At 37.2% G+C, this 19,254-nt stretch overlaps 1 long non-coding RNA gene across 1 annotated transcript; it reads left to right on the top strand.

The window, feature by feature from the left end:
- The first annotated feature begins 568 nt into the window (after positions 1–568).
- LOC122308875 lies at positions 569–15,507 on the top strand. The gene is made up of 4 exons (XR_006242272.1): positions 569–809; positions 998–1,109; positions 1,268–1,359; positions 13,653–15,507. It is a non-coding gene; the product is annotated as an uncharacterized LOC122308875 (long non-coding RNA).
- Positions 15,508–19,254: the final 3,747 nt, after the last annotated feature.

The following is a 19,254-nucleotide window of genomic DNA, read 5'->3' as shown; positions in this document are numbered from 1 at the left end:
ATAAATGGTATTGTTCTCAAGCAATTGAGTCATAAGATGTGCTCATCAACTACAACCAGCTCTGATCAAATAATGAACCGTGTGCTTGAACTGGTTAAGAAATTTGATAAAATCGATGCCTCTAAGGTAATTGATAGTTGTCTTCCAAAGTAATTATAGACTGTGTTATGTGTACCTCCTAAATTTTTGCGGAAACAACAAATCACAAATTCTACTGTAATGCTATTATCTTTTGTATATTGAACAATCCTGCTTGTTGGATAATGTTCTACCTTGAGACAAATGTTTTCACAAAACTTAGCCCATGATCAAAGAAAATTAATGTTTTTTTTCACTCAAATACTTTAATAGGTTATTGATACAGCTGATTTTCAAAAAGACTTGAGCATGTACAGCTTGGACAGGGTAGAGCTTGCTATAGCTTTTGAGCAAGAATTCTCCATTGAGATCCCTGATGAGAAAGCATATACGCTTACTTGCTGTGCTGATGTTGCAAAGTACATAGTTTCTGGAGTTGAGTAAAAAGTTGTGGAGAATTCTTGATTTGGTTTTCAATTTTACCGTCCCTTCAAGTTTTTAAATTTTTGTGGGGTCAATCTCTCTATTCTTATGTAATTCTCTTTTTTACTTATCTGCTTACTAAATAAATGCCTACCATAACATCTCTTTGTGACCACTCCCCTCATGCTTGTAGTGGTCTAGAAGTCAAATGCAAGAACCTAATTCTTCCTGCACTGTAAGAACGGATGCCGTTCCTAACGGATGGCAGCGTCATTACCTTTTGTTTCTTGGCAGAAGCTGATCTCAAGGTGAGTTCTATGATAGTTTAAATACTTTAATTGAACATGTTTTTCCAAGCTCTCTCTTTGTGGCAATGTCATTTGACGATATTCTTGCCTCGCAAGAAACTGGCTCATGCACAAGCAGCAAGATAAAAAAAGGTGGTATCTCAAAACGAGTCTCTTTTAAACGATTTTGGTTTTGCTTAATTCTCTAGTTGCAGTCTCGCGGGTTCTGGTTTTAATGGACTGTGCAAAGAAAAAGGTCATGCTGCAACAATATTGGTGGTACCTCCAAAGAGTGTACCGAAGAGACCCAACCCCAAGGAGGTAAGGTGATTAACTCTGATGAAGACGAGGGTAAATGTGCTGTTTATTTTGTTTTATGGTAACCATTCTACTTGATGATTTTCGGTATTATTCATTTTCTTTATTTGGTGTAAATTAAACTCATACTGCTTATGGATGCAAAAATCAATATTCAACAGAGCATCAACGAGGCTGATGTTCGAATTAGGAGTAGTTGAGAGGGGCAAGCTAGATTCACTCTTTCTCTCTACTGTTTAAGCAACCAGATGAGGTAAAATCTTACAAACTGGTTGAATTTCATCTCTAATTTGAAATTATGCTAGAGACCCTTTCCTATATAATAAATATTGGATATGATTATTTAGCAAACAAAAAAAAAAAAAATTGTGTACGAGCTTATGTTTATGAAAGCTTTTATTTAGGATAGAACTCCATTTAGTAGAATTTACTTGATGCTTTGACTTTGTATTATACGTTCTAATTTTTTGAAAAAAAGAAATTTTTCCCCTTATTTTGTGTTTAAAATAGCTGGTAAGTGACCTTTTCTGAAAGGGTGTCTCAAAGATCTTCTGCAATAGAGGTATGTATTTATTTATCTATTCCTTCTGTTATCAAATAACGTATTCTTTTGTCAAATCAAAATAAGATACATAAAATAGAAAAAGAAAAACATAGACAAAACAAACACCATAAATCCACAACCATGAAAATAACAAACTCCACCACATGGATTCATGGAACCACCACCACCACAAACAATACTCAAAATCAAAGTACACTACTATGGCCACACCACCACCACAACAAATGATATTCATTGCTTCAAAATGAACACTATCATCACAAATAATATTTAAAATTACAAATCTATTTAAAACTTCACTACTTAAATACAACGAATCCAACAACATCTGTCCAACATAAAGGTACAATTCTACTAAAGATTTCTTCTCTCGTTATGTATTTAACATGACTTTAACACCACTTATCTCATAATCGGATTCACATAATGTTGGCTCCACTTGGATGGTACAATTGAGGATTATCATGGTCTAGTAGTTTTTAATACTCCACTACTGAAATACGAGTCCAACAGTATCTGTCTGGCATAAAGGTGCAATTCTTCTAAAGTTTTCTTCTCGTGATATATATTTAAAATGAATTTAACACAACTTGCCTAGTAATTGGATTCACATAATTTTGGCTGCACTTGGATGATACAACTAAGAATTATCATGTTCTAGTAGAGTTAGTATTTTTAATTTTCATACAATATCAGTATACAATAAATTAGAGGTTGTAATGTAATACTTATAGAATGACTTATAGATTTAGTAGGTTCACCAATGTTAGAAAAGAATACTCCGTGGAGATTGCCAAAAGTGTGACAATCTTTTGTTGAAGATCCTTAAATGTAATCAAGGTGTGAGATTCTTTATTTCGCTACTATGTTTTAATAATGCATGAATGTCATATAGAGTATGCTAGTTATTTTAGTGAGTTCTTCACCATTGGAAAATAGTACATAAAGTGGAGATTGCCAGCCAAAAGTCTATAAAATTCTCTTATTGAAGATCTATCAGTGCAATATCAAGGTTTGAGATTCTTTATTAAGCTATGTTTCACTATTCTTTTGATAGTTTTTTTTTTCTATATTCTTATATTGGAATCATGTAGATTATACTAGTTGTTTTCATATTATTTACTTTTCCAATCAACTCTTATGATAGCATTCACTAGTGCCAAGGATTTTGGAGAAAGCAATTTGTATTATCGCTAATATAGAATATAATACCATAATTAAGGTGAGTTAATTAAGGTGTCATATAGATTATACTAGTTGCTTTCATATTCTCATCGCCCATTTCACCATTTTCTCTTCTTCCCCCTTTTGCTTCTTTTTCTTCTCCTTTGTCTTCTCATTATCTTTCCTCCCTCGTCTTTTTCCTATTTCTCTTCTTTTTCGCTTCCACTTCCTCTTCCTCTTCATATTTTTTTCTCTTCATCTTCGTCTCTCGTCCTACTCTTCTTTTAGTCAAATCATCTCATGACTCAAATTACCAATGTATCGAGTCGAAATGTGATACAAAAAGTATATATAAAAAAAAAGATATAGACAAAACCATAACCACAATTCCACAACTATGAATAACATTCAAAATAACAAAGTCCACCACCATAGGTCCATGGCATCACCACCACAAATAATTCTCAAAATCAAAGTATACTACTGCTGCAAAATCAATGCCAACACTAACCTATATATAAAGCTACAAAGCTACTTAAAACTTGGCTATTGAAGTATGACGAATCCAACACCACCAACCCAAAATATTGAATTTACATAATATTAACTCCTCTTGGACGATTCAATTGAGGATTAGCATAAAAGTCTAAAACTCTTGTCCAAGATCTTTCGGTGCAATCAAGATATGATGTTCTTTATTACACAATATTTTAATAATATTCTTTTGATAAGTTTTTTTTTTTTTTCTATATTCTTATATTGGAGTTATATAGACTATGATAGTTGTTTTCGTGTTTTTTCCTTTTTTTACTCAATTCTTATGATGTTTCTCACTTGTGTTTAGATATTTAATTTGGATTACACAATTTGCATTATCACTCATGTTGAATATAATATTATAATTGAGGTGAGTTTATCTATAAATGTTTATATAAACATGACACATATTTTTAAATAGAAATAGCTTAGGAGGTCAAATGACTATATAGCTTTTTATTACCCCACAATGGCTTGCTTCTTCGACTCTTCATTTCCTTCTCTTTGCCCTTTTCCCTTTCTTTCTCGTCTTCGTCTTCTCCTCTACTTCCTTGTCTTCTTCATCTTTCTCATCCTCATTTTCCTGTACTTCATCTTCCTCTTCTTGTACTTCACTTTTTTGTTGAAAGGGTGGAACAACCTCATTTAAGATCTTCTTTCAATACAATATAGGTATGAATTTATTATTTCCATTATTATGCATTAATGATCTTTTAATGTCGGCATCAAACAACGCATACTTATTTTTTAGTCAAATTTTTTGATCGCTCAAATTAGTAATGTACACCAAACGAACGGTGATACAAAAAAATAGAAAAAGAAAACATAGTCAAAACGAATACATCAAATCCTTGACAATGAACAATATACAAAGCTACAAAGTTACAACAATGGTTCCACATCATCGCCACTACAACAAACAATACCTAATATCAAAGTACACCATTATGGTCACACCACCATTGCAATTAATAATATTAGTAGCTTCAAAATCAATGCCAGCACCATAAATAATATTTAAAGCTCTACTACACCTGGATGATACACACTATATTCTACCGTAAAAAAAGAATACTTAGACTGAAGATTGTCAAAAGTCTAAAACTCTCATTGAAGATCTGTACAATCAAGGTATAAGTTTCTTTATTATGCAATACTTTAATAATATTCTTTCAATAGGTTCTTTTTTTCTATATTCTTATATTGGTGTGATGTATATAGACTTTGTTGTTTTCATGTTCTTTACTTTTTCACTCAACTCTTATAATAGCTTTCACTAGTGCTTAGGTATTTATTTTGCAGTACGCAATTTGCATTATCACAAATTGCATTACAAAGTTACCACGAAAACAAACAATACCTAATATCAAAGTATACCACTATGGTCACACCACCAACTCAACTAATAATATTAGTAGTTTCAAAATCAATGCCAGCACCATAAATAATATTAAAGCTAGAAATCTATTTAAAGCTCTACTACACTTGGATGATAGACACTATATTCTACCATCAGAAAAGTATACTTAGACTGAAGATTGTCAAAAGTCTAAAACTCTCGTTAAAGATCTTTTTGTACAATCAAGGTATAATTTTCTTTATTATGCAATATTTTAATAATATTCTTTCAATAGGTTCTTTTTTTCTATATTCTTATATTGGTGTGATGTATATAGACTTTGTTGTTTTCATGTTCTTTACTTTTTCACTCAACTCTGATAGTAGCTTTAACTAGTGCTTAGGTATTTATTTTGCAGTACGCAATTTGCATTATCACTAATGCTAAATATAATTATAATACTATGATTGAGGTGAATTTATCCATAAATATTTATATAAATATGACACATTTTTTTAAATAGAAATAACATAGGAGGTCAAATGGCTATAGCCTTTCATTGACCCACAATGGCTTGCTTCTTCACCTCGTCCTTTCCATTTCTTTGCCCTTTTCCGTTTCTTCCTCATCTTTATCATCTCCTCATCTTCCTCTGCTTCCTTGTCGTCTTCCATTTTCTCCTCCTCCTCCTCTTCTTCTACTACTTCTTTCTATTTTTACTTCTCATATTTTTGTTGAAAGGATGGAACAATCTCATTTAAGATATTTGTTTTTAGTGTAATGAGGTATGGATTTATTATATTTGTTATGCCATTAATGATCTTTTAATGATGGTATCAAACAACGCATTCTTATTTTTTAGTCAAATCCTTTAATGGCTCAAATTAGCAATGTACACCAAACAAAATGATGGTACAATAAATCGAAAAAGAAACATAGACCAAATGAATACTGCAAATCCATAACCATGAACAATATTCAAAATTACAAAGTCACTACCATAGTTTTACAACATCACCACTACCACAAACAATACCCAATATACATCACTATGGTCACACCACCACCACAACAAATAATAATAGCTTCAAAATCAACGCTAGCATCATAAATAGTATTTAAAGCCAAAAATCTATTTAAAACTTCACCAATGAATTACGACGAATCCAACACCACTTGCCAAACATAAACTAGCAAATCTTCTAAAGCTTATTCTTTTGATAAGTATTTAAGGTGAGTTCAACACCACCTGTCCAACATATCGAATTCACATAATATTTATTCATACAACTGTGGATTAGCATGGTATATAGAGTTTTAGTTTCTTAATTGTTATACAATATGAGTGTACGAATTAGAGGTTGCAATGTAATAGTTACAGAGTGGGCTATGGATTTAGATGGTTCTCCATTCAAATACTATGAGTGGAGATTGCCAAAAGTGTGGAACTCTCTTGTTGAAGATATTTTAGTGCGATCAAGGTATCATATTCTTTACCACGCTATGTATTAATAATACTCTTATATTTATGCCATATAGACTATGTTAAATGTTTTACGGGGTTCTTTATTGTTGGAAAAGAATACGTACAGTGAAGATTACCAAAACTCTAAAACTCTCGTCCAAGATCTTCTGGGGCAATCAAAGTATAAGATTCTTTGTGACGTTAGGTTTTAATAATATTCTTTTGATTTTTTTTTTCTATATTCTTATATTGGTGTGATATATATTGTGCTAGTTATTTTCGCATTCTTTACTTTTTCACTCAACTCTTATGATGGCTCTCACCGGTGCTTAAGTATTTATTTTTTAGTACACAATTTGCATTATTGCAAATGCTAAATATAATTATAATACTATGATTGAGGTGAGTTTATCTATAAATGTTTATATAGAAATAGCATAAGAGGTCAAATGGCTACCTTTCATTGACCCATAATTGCTTGCTTCTTCACCTATTCATTTCCATCTCTTTGCCCTTTTCTGTTTCTTCCTTGTCTTTGTCATCTCCTCATCTTCCTCTGCTTCCTTATTATCTTCCTAATTTTTCTTTCCCAAGTACCACTCTTTGGATTTTCTGTGTGGGGAAGTCTAATGGATTGCATGATATGAACACATAAAATTCATTTTTCTCTCTAGTCTCCTGCATGCATACACCATACCCCCACTCTGGCGCTCCTCGCCGGAGTTGATATCTTTCTCCTTTCTTTCCCTCTCTTTCTTTTTCTAGTGCTTTCCTTTTCCAGTTTTAGTTTTAAGATGGAAGAACTTAGACGTTTTACGGTGGAATCTAAAATCTTCATTTTCTCGCAAGTTGGTGGCAATGGTTTTCGCATTACCGAGAGGAACAGACGCATGTTCATGTTCCTACTCTTAAATGGCTCGGCAGTTTCTTGGGTGGTATCTGTGGTGAGGGAAGCCATCAAAACTAGGTGGAGAAATGGTTTCTTCAAAAAACAGAGGGTGGGTAATGGATTTCTTACTCTGCAGCTTCTCAGAAACTCTAGAGGCTGTTACCTCCTTTTGGAGGAATTTAGCAATGGTAGGAGAAGAGGTTATTTAATCATTCCGGAAGGCATAAAGGGTAGTGGTTGGGAGGGCTTCGCATATAACCTCAAAAAGGCAGCTGAGCACATGGTGGTGCAAACAGAAAGAGTCTAGCGACGGGATGGCAAGTCTGCCCATGCTTTGAAATCGTACGCCATGGCTGTAGGTTCTGAGGCAGGGTGTAGTTCTGCCATGGATGTGAAGGATGAAGCTACTGGTCTATACTCTCTGGACGTGGGGACATATTCTGACAACGGTAAAAAGTTGGGAGAGGTTGAAGGCGTGTTTTGGGCTATCAATGCACAACTTTCTGGTATACTAGAGGAAATTTCCTTTTTAATGCAAAAGGTTGATATGGGACTGAGCATGGTGATGGGACTGAACAAGGTGATCACGTCTTCCACTGCTGCATCTCTACGGGTTCCCGAAGTCTATAATGATATGGGAAGGGATGTGCTTGGGTCAAAAGTGGGGACATTGGTCTCCACTGGGTCAAAGGACGTGAGCCCTTCACTGGCTGTTAAATTTCATGACCCACGGCCCACAAGCCCATGAGCAGAGTCTGGTGTATGCATGGATGGGGCTTTGAGCCCTCCCGTGGGCTAGCCCAATCGAAAGTTAAGCCCGAACCCAAGAGCTGAGAACCCCATGGATGGGGCTTTGAGCCCTCCCCGTGGGCCAGCCCATCCAAATCTTAAGCCCTAACCCACGGGCTCTCTCAGCGTGCCCGTCCAACGGCGTACGGGTTATCAACCTCGGCTAACTGCGACCCGCCGGTACAGACTTCGCCGGCGACTCCCCCGACCACCATGTCGGCGCAAAAACAGCCGACGAACATGGTGGTCAACTTTGTTTTGCCGGTGTCTTCCCCAAAGGTGTCATCTGAGCCTCTTTCCCTCGTAGAGGACATGCGTTCGGTCTCCATCAGGGGTTCTCAGGCCACCAATTCTTCCCCACGGTCACAAAAAGGGCCAATGGTCTCCGGCGACCACTCGGCTCCTGTTTTGGCTTCCACCCTAGCCACTAGCAGTTCTAATGGGTTTCTGGAAACTGGGCTTCCGCTGGGGTCAAACGGGGGTGATACTTCTGATACTCCTCAACACTCTCTGGGTTTCTCTAAGTCACTCTCAAGGATTCTGGAAACTGAGTTGGAAGTGGCTGACATTAACTCGATGGATGGGAGTACTTCAGATGAAGGGCCTTTGTACGGTTCTGATCTCCAGTTGGTATGCAAGGAATTTGGCGTAGACGCACTAGCAACCGAACTGTATGTAACCGGGGATACGCCAAGTCCTTTATGCTCTTTGCCACCATCAGAACCTTCGGCTGATCCACAAGTAGATTGGATCTTTTAGAAGGTTAAGGATATGAGCCTATGTTTAGGGATGTCTTGCGAGGGCTATGAGGATCAGTTGCAAGCTCTATTCATCGCAATAAAATCAGGCCAACCTTTACTTGCTAGATCAGCAATGAAGAAGGATAGGGAACTCAAGAGACTTGCTTGCTCCATTAACTATGATGCACGGGAGGGTAGCGCGTACAGGGTGAATCGTGGCGATCCATGAAGCCCAAGATTATTTCTTGGAATGTTCGTGGCTTGAATGACCCGAACAAGCGCCTTAAAGTGAAGAACTTATTACGGGATTGGAAAGTGGATATCATCTGCTTACAGGAGACAAAATTAAAATTTATCGACAGACACATAATAAGAAGCCTGTGGAATTGCCCTTATGTAGGATGGACCACTCTTGTTTCTAAGGGTGCTTCAGGGGGTATCATTTTAATGTGAGATAAGCGAGTAGTCAATTTCATGGAGGACTATGTCAGGGAATTTTCGTTGGCATGCTCTTTCTCGAATGTGGATGATGACTTTGTTTGGGGTTTTGCAGGTGTTTATGGGCCAAATGATGATAGCAGCAGAAAGTTAGCTGGCCTATGTAGTTGATGGGATATTCCATGGTGTATCGAGGGCGATTTCAATATCACTCGGTTTCCGAGCGAGCGGTCGGGAGTTTCTAATATGAGCTCAGCTATGGCTGACTTCTCAGCCCTTCTCTTTGACCTAAACTTGGTGGATCTCCCTTTGGCAGGGGGAGACTTCACTTGGTCAAACGAAAGGGCCTGGTCCAGACTGGATAGGTTTGCTGTCTCCTCTTTTTGGGAGACTCATTTTCCCAATTTGTGTCAGAAGCGGCTTCCTCGGTTATGCTCGGATCATTTTCTCATTTTACTAGATTGTGGAGGTCTTCAGGAGGGACGAAGATACTTTAAGTTCGAGAACATGTGGTTAAAGGTTGATGGATTTGTTGAAAAAATCCATTCGTGGTGGGCCTCTTATCTTTTCACCGGCTCTCCCAGTTTCGTTTTAGCAGGAAAGCTTAAAGCATTGAAGAACGATCTTAGAAAATGGAATTTGGAAGTCTTTGGGCATATCAAAGACCAGCGGGACAAACTCTTTATGGAGCTACAACAACTAGATGAGAGAGACATAGATATGACATCATCTCTTGAGGATAAGACCAGAAGACTTGTTGTACTCGCTGAACTGAAAAAATCACACTCAAGGAGGAAATCTCGTGAAGACAAAAATCACGGGTCCTTTGGTTAAAGGAGGGGGATAGAAGCACAAAGTTTTTCCATAGGATCGCAAACTCCCATAGAAGGAACAATGCTATAGAGGTACTTCATGAGGAGGGCATGGTTATATCAGGCAAAGACAAAATTAAGAACCATGTTGTCCACTCTTTTGAGAAGCTTCTGACAGAGCAGTACCTTTGGAGACCCAAGACGGACAGCCTAGCTTTTGACTCCATCGATCACACAACCGCCGCGTGGTTGGAGAGGCCCGTTGAAGAAAATGAGGTGTTTGGTGTGATAAAAGGTATGAACAAAGATAAAGCCCCGGGACCAGACGGCTTTACAATGGCTTTTTTTCACGCTTGTTGGGAAATTGTTAAAGAGGACATCATGAAGGTTTTCTTGGAATTTCACTCTTTTATGAAATTTGAGAAGAGCCTTAATGTCTCCTTCATTGCTCTCATTCTCAAGAGAGCAAGATCTGTGGAAGTGAATGATTTTCGCCCTATAAGTTTGATAAGTGGGGTTTACAAGATTATCTCTAAAGTCCTAGCGAGGCGTTTGAGCAAAGTCATGGGGAATATCATCTCGAAGTCACAAAACGCCTTCGTAAAAGGAAGGCAAATATTAGACTTGGTCCTCATTGCCAATGAGTGTCTAGAGAGCAGAGTCAGAATCGGCACTCCAGGTATCTTGTGTAAACTGGATATGGAAAAGGCTTTTGATCACGTGAATTGGGAGTTTTTGTTGTATATTCTTAGTAGGTATGGCTTTGGGACAAGATGGTGTCAGTGGATCAAGCACTGTATTACAACTGCCAGATTTTCTGTTTTGATCAATGACACTCCCGAAGGCTTCTTTAATAGCTCTCGGGGTTTGAGACAATGGGACCCTTTATCCCCACTCTTATTCAACATTGTCATGGATGTACTGAGTAGAATGTTGGACAAGGCAGTGGCTACAGGCTTCATCTCGGGTTACTCGGTGGGCGGTTCTACACATGGAAGCATAATGGTCTCTCATTTCCTTTTTGCCGATGATACGCTAATCTTTTGTGATACGGATCTGGATCAGATTCGCTCCCTTAGAGCACTTCTTCTTTGTTTCGAAGCTGTATTGGGTCTCAAGGTGAACTTATCTAAGTCGGAAGTAGTTCCCGTTGGCTCAGTTAACAACTTAGGGGAGGTGGCTGCCATCTTGGAATGCAAGGTTGCATCCTTGCCAATGAAGTATCTTGGACTCCCTTTGGGGGTCCCTCATAATTCCAAGGTAATGTGGGAAGGGATCGTGGAGAAAGTTGAAGGTAAATTAGCGGGATGGAAGAGAATCTACTTGTCAAAGGGCGGGAGAATCACACTTATTAAGAGTACGCTATCCAATCTTCCAACATATTTCTTCTCACTTTTTCTAGTGCCTGCAAATGGAAAAGATATTTCGTGATTTTCTTTGGGGAGGGCTCGAGAATACAAAGAAGTTCCATTTGATCAAATGAGAACAAGTATACACCCCAATATCTTGTGGCGGTTTGGGCCTAAGGAATTTGAGAACCTTCAATAAGGCACTCCTTGGAAAATGGTTATGGCACTTTCATCTTGAGGGCGATGCTCTTTGGAAAAACATTTTAGAAATCAAATATGGGAATGCATGGGGAGGTTGGTGCTCAAATGAAGTCAAAGGGGCCTATGGCGTGGGAGTGTGGAAATATATCCGGAAGGGCTGGGATGATTTTCTTGGCAACTGCAGGTTAGAGGTGGGAAGAAGCACGTGGACAAAATTTTGGTATGACTGTTGGTGTGGAGACGTGATCTTGAAAAATAATTTTCCCTCTTTTTATAGGATTGCGTTGGATCAAGGTTCATCAGTGGCTGATAATATGTGCATTAATTCTGACTCCATCACTTGGATTGTGAGTTTTACTAGAGCTGTACAAGATTGGGAGATGGGGGACATCACTGAGTTCTATAGAGTGCTATATTCGCTTAAGTTAAATGCAGGAAGGGAGGACAAACTACTTTGGACTGGCACAGGGAACAGAAAATTCTCAGTCCGCTCATACCATAAAGCCTTGTCGACACACTCCTCCAATGCTTTTCCTTGGAAGAGCATTTGGAGGAGCAATGTTTCCCCCAAAGTCACTTTTTTTGGTTGGGTGGCCTCCCATGGTAAAATCTTAACAATCGACAAACTAAGAAAGCATGGTTTTTACATAATGGACTGGTGCTACATGTGCAAACGCAACGACGAATCAGCGGACCATCTACTCCTTCATTGCGAAGTCGTTAAGGTTTTGTGGGATGCAATCTTGTCGAGGCTTGACATTGCATGGGTCATGCCCAAGAGGGTGATAGACTTAGTCTTGTTGGCAAAAGATTAGGGGAAATCGCCAGATCGCCGCTGTATGGAAGATGATACCTTTATGCTTAATGTGGTGCACATGGAACGAAAGAAATAGCCACTGTTTTAAGGATAGGGAACGCTCCCTGGACAGCTTTAGGGACTTTTTCTTTCATACTCTATTACTTTGGGCCCACTCTATTGCATGGAATGCAACGGGACTTAGTGTTTTGTATGCTACTATCCGTAGCACATAGTTTTTGTAACTAGGCTTTTCTTGTATACTCTCTGTGTACTCAGGCTTTGCCTATTTACGAGACCAATAAAATTTCTTTTACCTATAAAAAAAAATCTTCCTCTTTCTCGTCATCCTCCTGTTTCTTCTTCTACTTCTTCTTTCTACTTGTACTTTTCATTTCTTTGTTGAAAGGGTGGAACAACCTCATTTAAGATATATTTGTTTTTGGTGTAATGAGGTATGGATTTATTATTTTCATTATATATTAATGATATTTTAAAGATAAATTTTCATTGTTTTTGTGTTTCGCACATATTTGAGTCGGGCTCTTAGCAACTCAGGTTTCCAGTTTAAGCCTGCAGACACAAAAAAAAAAATCGCTAGATGGGACCATGGTGGTGGCGAGGGAGTTTCTGATGCCAAAGTCAGTGTCGTCTTAGAGTTTAGTACAAGTATGCCAAGAGTTCGCAGTACCTGGAGACTGTCTTATATACCTGGTTTCTGGGGGTTTGCTGCCCATTCCCTATGTCAGAGGTACATGTCATCTCAACCATGTCCTCAATCAGATGCCATAAATGAGGTGTGGCCTTCTACCCCCTTTGCTGCCCATTCCCTGAACTTATTGCCCGTCTGCTTGCTCAGGACCTATTGGGCTAGGCAGCATAGGGGGAGGCCAAGGTGACGTGTCCTTTGCTACCCTTACTTTGGGGCCCCCTTCGCATATTTGGGCCTACACTTTTGGGCCTTTGGCCTAGGGGAAAATCCCCTTACACCTTTCATGGCTCAAATTAGCAATATACATCAAACAAAGGATGGAACGAAAAATAGAAAAAGAAAACATAGACAAAGTGAATACCACATATCCATAACCATGAACAATATTCAAAACTACAAAGTCACCACCATGGTTCCACAATATCATCACCACCACTACAAACAATACTTGATATAAAAAGTATACTACTATAGTCACACCACCACCACAACAAATAATACTAATATAGCTTTAAAATCAACGCCAGCACTATAAATAAAATTTAAAGCCAAAAATCTATTTAAAACCCTACCATTCCATTACAACAAATCCAACACCACCTATCCAACATATCGAATTCACATAATGTTTACTCAAATTGGATGATACAACTATGGATTTGCATGGTCTAGTAGAGTTTTTAGTTTATTTATCGTCATACAATGTGTATAATTAATTAGAAGTTGTAATGTAATACTTACATATTACAGACTATGGATTCAGAGGGTTTCTCCATTGTCGAAAACAAACACTACAAGTGAAGATTGCGAAAAGTGTGAAACTCTCTCGTTGAAGATCTTTTGATACAATCAAGGTATGTATGATATTCTTTACTATGGCTATGTATTAATAATATTCTTATGCTAAATGTTTTATGGGGTTCTTTACCGTTGGAAAAGAATACGTAAGAATACGTAGAGTGAAAATTACCAAAACTTAAACCTCTCGTCCAATATCTTCCGGTGTAATCAAGGTATGAAATTCTTTGTTACACTAGGTTTTTAATAATACTCTCTTTTGATAGGTTTTTTCCTATATTCTTATATTAGTGTGACATAAACTATGCTAGTTATTTTCACATTCTTTACTTTTTCACTAGTGCTTAGGTATTTATTTTGGAGTATGCAATTGGCATTAATCCTTAGATTATAATACTTTGATTGAGGTGAGTTTATCTATAAATATTTATATAAATATGACACATTTATGAGTAGAAATAGCTCAAGAGACCAATGGCTATAGCCTTTTATTGACCCACAACAACTCGCTTCTTCACTTCCTCCTTGTCCTCCTCCTCATCTTTTCCCTTTCTTCCTTGTCATCCTCATCTTCCTCTACTTTCTTGCCTTGCTCTTCCTCCTCATCCTCCTCTTCCTCTTCTTTTAGTTCTTTTCTCTACATTTACTTCTCCTTTCTTTGTTGAAAGAGTGGAACAATCCCGTTTAAGATCTTCTTTTGGCAGAATACATTGTATTTTTATTTTTCATTCAAATCTTTTGATGGCTGAAATTAGCAATGTACACCAAACAAGCTATGATACAAAAAAATCAGTAAAAAAAAAAAAAAAAAGAAGAAGAACATAAAAAAAATGAATAATGCAAATCCACAAGCATAAAATATATGCAAAAGTAATGTGAATTTTGCAAGCCCTACGAGTCAATAAAAGGCTATAGCTATATAAAAATATGTACCATATTTAAACTTTTATATATAAACTCCCCTTAATCATAGTATTATATTCTACATGAGTGATAATGCAAATTGCTTATTCTAAAAAATATATAAGTACCAGTGAGAGAAATCATAAAAGTTTAGTGAGAAAGTAAAGAGGACGAAAACAACTTGCATAATCTATATGACACCAATATAAGCATATAGAATAAAAAATTATTAAAAAATATTATTAAAATATAGCATAATAAAGAGTCTCATACCTTAATTGAACCAAAAGATCTTCACAAGAGAGTTTTGGTAATCTCCACTCTTTAAGCATTTATTTTCAAAAGTGAAAACCCATAAAACAACTAATATCGTCTATATATGCCATCGATATAAAAATATTACTAAAGCATAATGTAATAAAGAATCTCATACTTTGATTGTGCTGTAAAATCTTTAACGAGAGAGTTTTACACTTTTGAAAATCTCCACTCTAATTCCGACAGTGGATAACCCACAAAATCCATAACTCACTCCATAAGTATTACATTACAACATCTAAATTGTACACATATTGTATAAGAATTAAAAGTTAACTCTACTAGACCATACAAATCCTCAGTTATATCATTCAAGATAAGTCAATATTATTACGTAAATTCAATACTTCAGTAGTAGAGTTTTAAGTAGATTTATAGTTTTAAATATTATTTATAATGTTGGCATTGATTTTGCAGCTATGAATAGTAATTGTTTTGTGGTAGTGTGGCTATGGTAGTGTACTTTGATATTGAGAATTGTTTGTGGTAGTGGTGGTGATGCCATGGACCCATGGTGGTGGACTTTGTTATTTTGAATATTGTTTATAACGTTTTTATCAGTAAATAATTGTTTGTATTTGTGGAATTGTGGTGTTGGTTTTATCTATACATTTTTTCTATTTTTTGTATCATATTTTGAGTGGTACATTGATAATTTGAGTCAAGATAAGGATCAAAAGAAAACAAAACATCTTTGATACCAACATTAGAATATTATTAAAGCATAATGGAATAAGGAAATTTATATCTCTATTATACCAAAAGAATATCTTCAAGAGGACTCTTCCACCCTTTTAGCAAAGAAATGAGAAGTATAAGTAGAAAAAATAAGTAGAGGAAGAGAACATGAAGAAACTCATACGTTCCTTGATTGCACAAAAAGAAACTCATAACTTTGACAATCTCCGATCTAAATATTCTTTTCTGACGATAAAGAATCTTGTAAAACATAGCATAATCTCGTAAACCACTAATTCATTATACACACATATTGTGTAACGATTAAAAAACTAAAACTCTACTAGACAATGCTATAGTTGTACATCCAAGTGGAGTAAACATTATGTGATTTTAATATCTTGGGTATATGGTGCATGTTGAAATCCCCTTCATATTGAGAGAATAAGTTGTAATAGATTTGTAGGTTATACGGCAAGTGGTGTTGGATTCATTGTACCTCAATAGTAGAGTTTTCAATATATTTTTAGCTTTAAATATTATTTATGGTGTTAGTGTTGATTTTGAAACTATTAATATTATTTGTTGTAGTGGTGGTGTGACCTTAGTAATGTAAACTGAATATTGTTTGTGGTAGTACTGATGCTGTGGAACCATAGTGGTGACTTTGTTATTTTGAATATTATTCATAATTGTGGATTGTTGGTATTCGTTTTGTCTATGTTTCCTTTTTCTACTTTTAGTATCATAGATTGTTTGGTGCATTGCTAATTTGAGTCATCAATAGATTTGACTAAAAAATAAGAATGCGTTATTTGATATCAACATTAAATGATCATTAAAGTATAATGGAAATTAATAAATCTATACATGTATTGCACCGAAAGAAGATCTTAAACATGATTGTTCCATCATTCCAACAAAGAAATGAGAAGTACAAGTAGAAAGGGGGATTGATACCTATCATTGAGAGAAGGTAGGAGGTTCAAGCAGGAGCTTTTATTGGGGCTAGGCACTGCACAATGGCTTGGAAGAACTCTAGAGAATTGTGCAAAAAGGTGAAAGGAATGACTTTATATTTCAAATAAGGGAGGCTTACCGGAGTGTCATAGCTCAATGATGTTTGAATAACTGCAGCAGATTCTTGGAAGTGGCAATTTATGGTGATGGTGGCCATCAAAACTTTATTCTTATACCTGAAGAGGATGGGGGTAGGGGGTGGAGAAGAATGAAGGAGGTGTTTTTGGAGGTTACCCAGACAGACAGAAACCAAGTGGGGTTTGTTGGTGTTGAGCAAAGGAAGCCATGGAAAGTAATATAGAGGGGGGTTGAAAATCATAAAAGGAAGTTCTAGCTCCAGTAGGAGGTGGAGGAGGGATTGGTAAGGGGTACTTTGACAATGATATGTATTGAGCCCCTTGAGGTCACTCTTGGGAGAGAGATTATGGCATAGATGTGTACTACATGTTGAGGGAGGTGCAGGAGCAGTTGGTGCATTTGCATAGGGAGATGGCGAAGGTGGTGAGAAGTGTTAGGGCTTATAAGGAAATTGATGAAACGTGTGCGTGCTAGGGGAGGAAACGGTGCGCATAAGGGGCCTTTAAAGGCTTCAAATAGTGGGCTGGGCCAACAAGCCCGCGGGGTCTCAAATGGGTTTAAAATGGGGAATGGTTTCTTTAAGGATTCTAACAACGGGCTGGGCCAATTGGCCCTGTGTGGCCTCAGAATCAAAGGATTTGTTTCTTTAGGCCTAGGACTAAGCCTAACTCGCTTAAGGTCCGGCAAAGGTGGAGGGCTCTAGCAGGCACTGATTTGAGGCCCTTTCAATGGCAAACGTCACCGCGACGCCACCTGAGGGTGGTGGGCACGCTGCAGACTTCGTCATGTCGGCATCTTCTAAAGGTGGTGGCTACTACGGAGGTTGGGTTGGTGGTGTAGGAGATGCTGTTGATGTCGGCAAAAATGGTAGAGGTTCTTCCACCACCACCATGCATCAATCTACCTCCGAGGAATGGACAGAAATCGCCGACGGTTTGTAGGGGGAAGATGATGGTCCGATGAGGCTCTCTGAGATGCATGGTGAAGATGAGATGGTGGGTATTGAAGACGCGAAGAGAACCCTATTTTGGGTGTTGAAGACGCGATTAGTGATGATCTCTTGCTCTCAAACGAGGAGAACCTTGTAGGGGAAGTGGATTTGTGCTCGGGTATGAGAACTTGGAGGAACAACTGGAGTTCAGAATACAGAACCCAATACAAACTGTTTGTTTCCAGATCAGTCAAGTGTCTCAGATTGGGTGTTTAACATGGTGAAGGATATACAGGAAATTATGGGTTTGAAGTGTGAAGGGATATGAGGAGCAATTCATGGCATTACTCACTGCCATTGAAGTGGGTCACCAACTAAGGGTGCTACCTGCCTTAGAGCGGATACTCGCCCCGCCCTGCTTCATTTTTACTTTAAATATAAACTACATTTTATTATATTTAAAAATTATTTCTAAATTTAAAAGTGATAAAAAAAATATATTTTTAGATCCAAATTGTAAATTTAAATTTTGTAAATAATTATAATTTAAAAATTATATAGTTTTTAAATTTGCTAGTGCATATTTTATGTAAGTTGTAGTGTAATAGTTTTAAACTATATAGTTTTTAAATTTGCTAATGCATACTTTGTAAACAACTCTAACAAATTGTAATATATATATATATATATATATATATATATTTATATATACACAATTTGTAAATATATATTTATATTTATATTTATATATACAAAAATATATTTATGTTTTTGTATATATATAAATATTTATGTTTATATATATAATATATATATATATAATATATTTATATATAGGGGCGAGGTTGGGCCCTCCCCGCCCCTACTTGGGGGCTAGATGCGGGGCAGGGGCCCGCGCCCCCGCCCATGCTAGGTGGGGCGAACGGGGGCGAGGTAGCGATGTGCGGGGCCGGGCAGCGGGCCCCGCTGCCCACCCCTACCAACAACATAGGAAAACTGACTCAAAGAAACAGCATGAACTCAGGAGGTTAACCTAGTTCATGAACTCTGAGGTAGTACTTAGTAGGGACAGGTCAAATGGGAAAGATTTGGCCTATCCCAAATGAACCCAAAAATTGTCTCACAGAATGTCTGTGAATTAATGAGGTCAGTAAGCGTAAGCATCTTCAATTCAAAAACTTGCTGTGAGGGTGAAAGGCAGATATCGTGTGTTTATAGGAGACGAAACTGAAAGTAATTACTAGAAAAATTGTACGAAGCATATGGAGTTGCGTACATGTTGATTGGGTATATTTGGCAGCTAATGGGACCTTAGGAGGTGTATTGGCGATGTAGGATCAACGATTGCTGGAGAAATGGGATGAGTTCATTGGGTTATTCAGAGTAGCATGCTCTTTTAGGAGTGTGTCAAATGGTTATTTGTGGGCTTTTGCAGGTGTTTATAGTCCTAATTTAAACACTGATTGTAGATTATTGTGGAATGAACTAATTGGAGTGCACAGTTGGTGGGATCTTCCTTGGGTGCATTGGTGGAGATTTTAACGTAACAAGATTTCCCAGTGAGTATTTGGAAATAGAAGAATGCGACCAGCAATGTCAGATTTTTCAGAATACATTTTCGAGTTG

The sequence above is a fragment of the Carya illinoinensis genome, chromosome 5, assembly GCF_018687715.1.
Source record: "Carya illinoinensis cultivar Pawnee chromosome 5, C.illinoinensisPawnee_v1, whole genome shotgun sequence".
Classification (NCBI taxonomy): Eukaryota; Viridiplantae; Streptophyta; class Magnoliopsida; order Fagales; family Juglandaceae; genus Carya; species Carya illinoinensis.
This window is presented reverse-complemented; position numbering and strand designations above follow the sequence as displayed.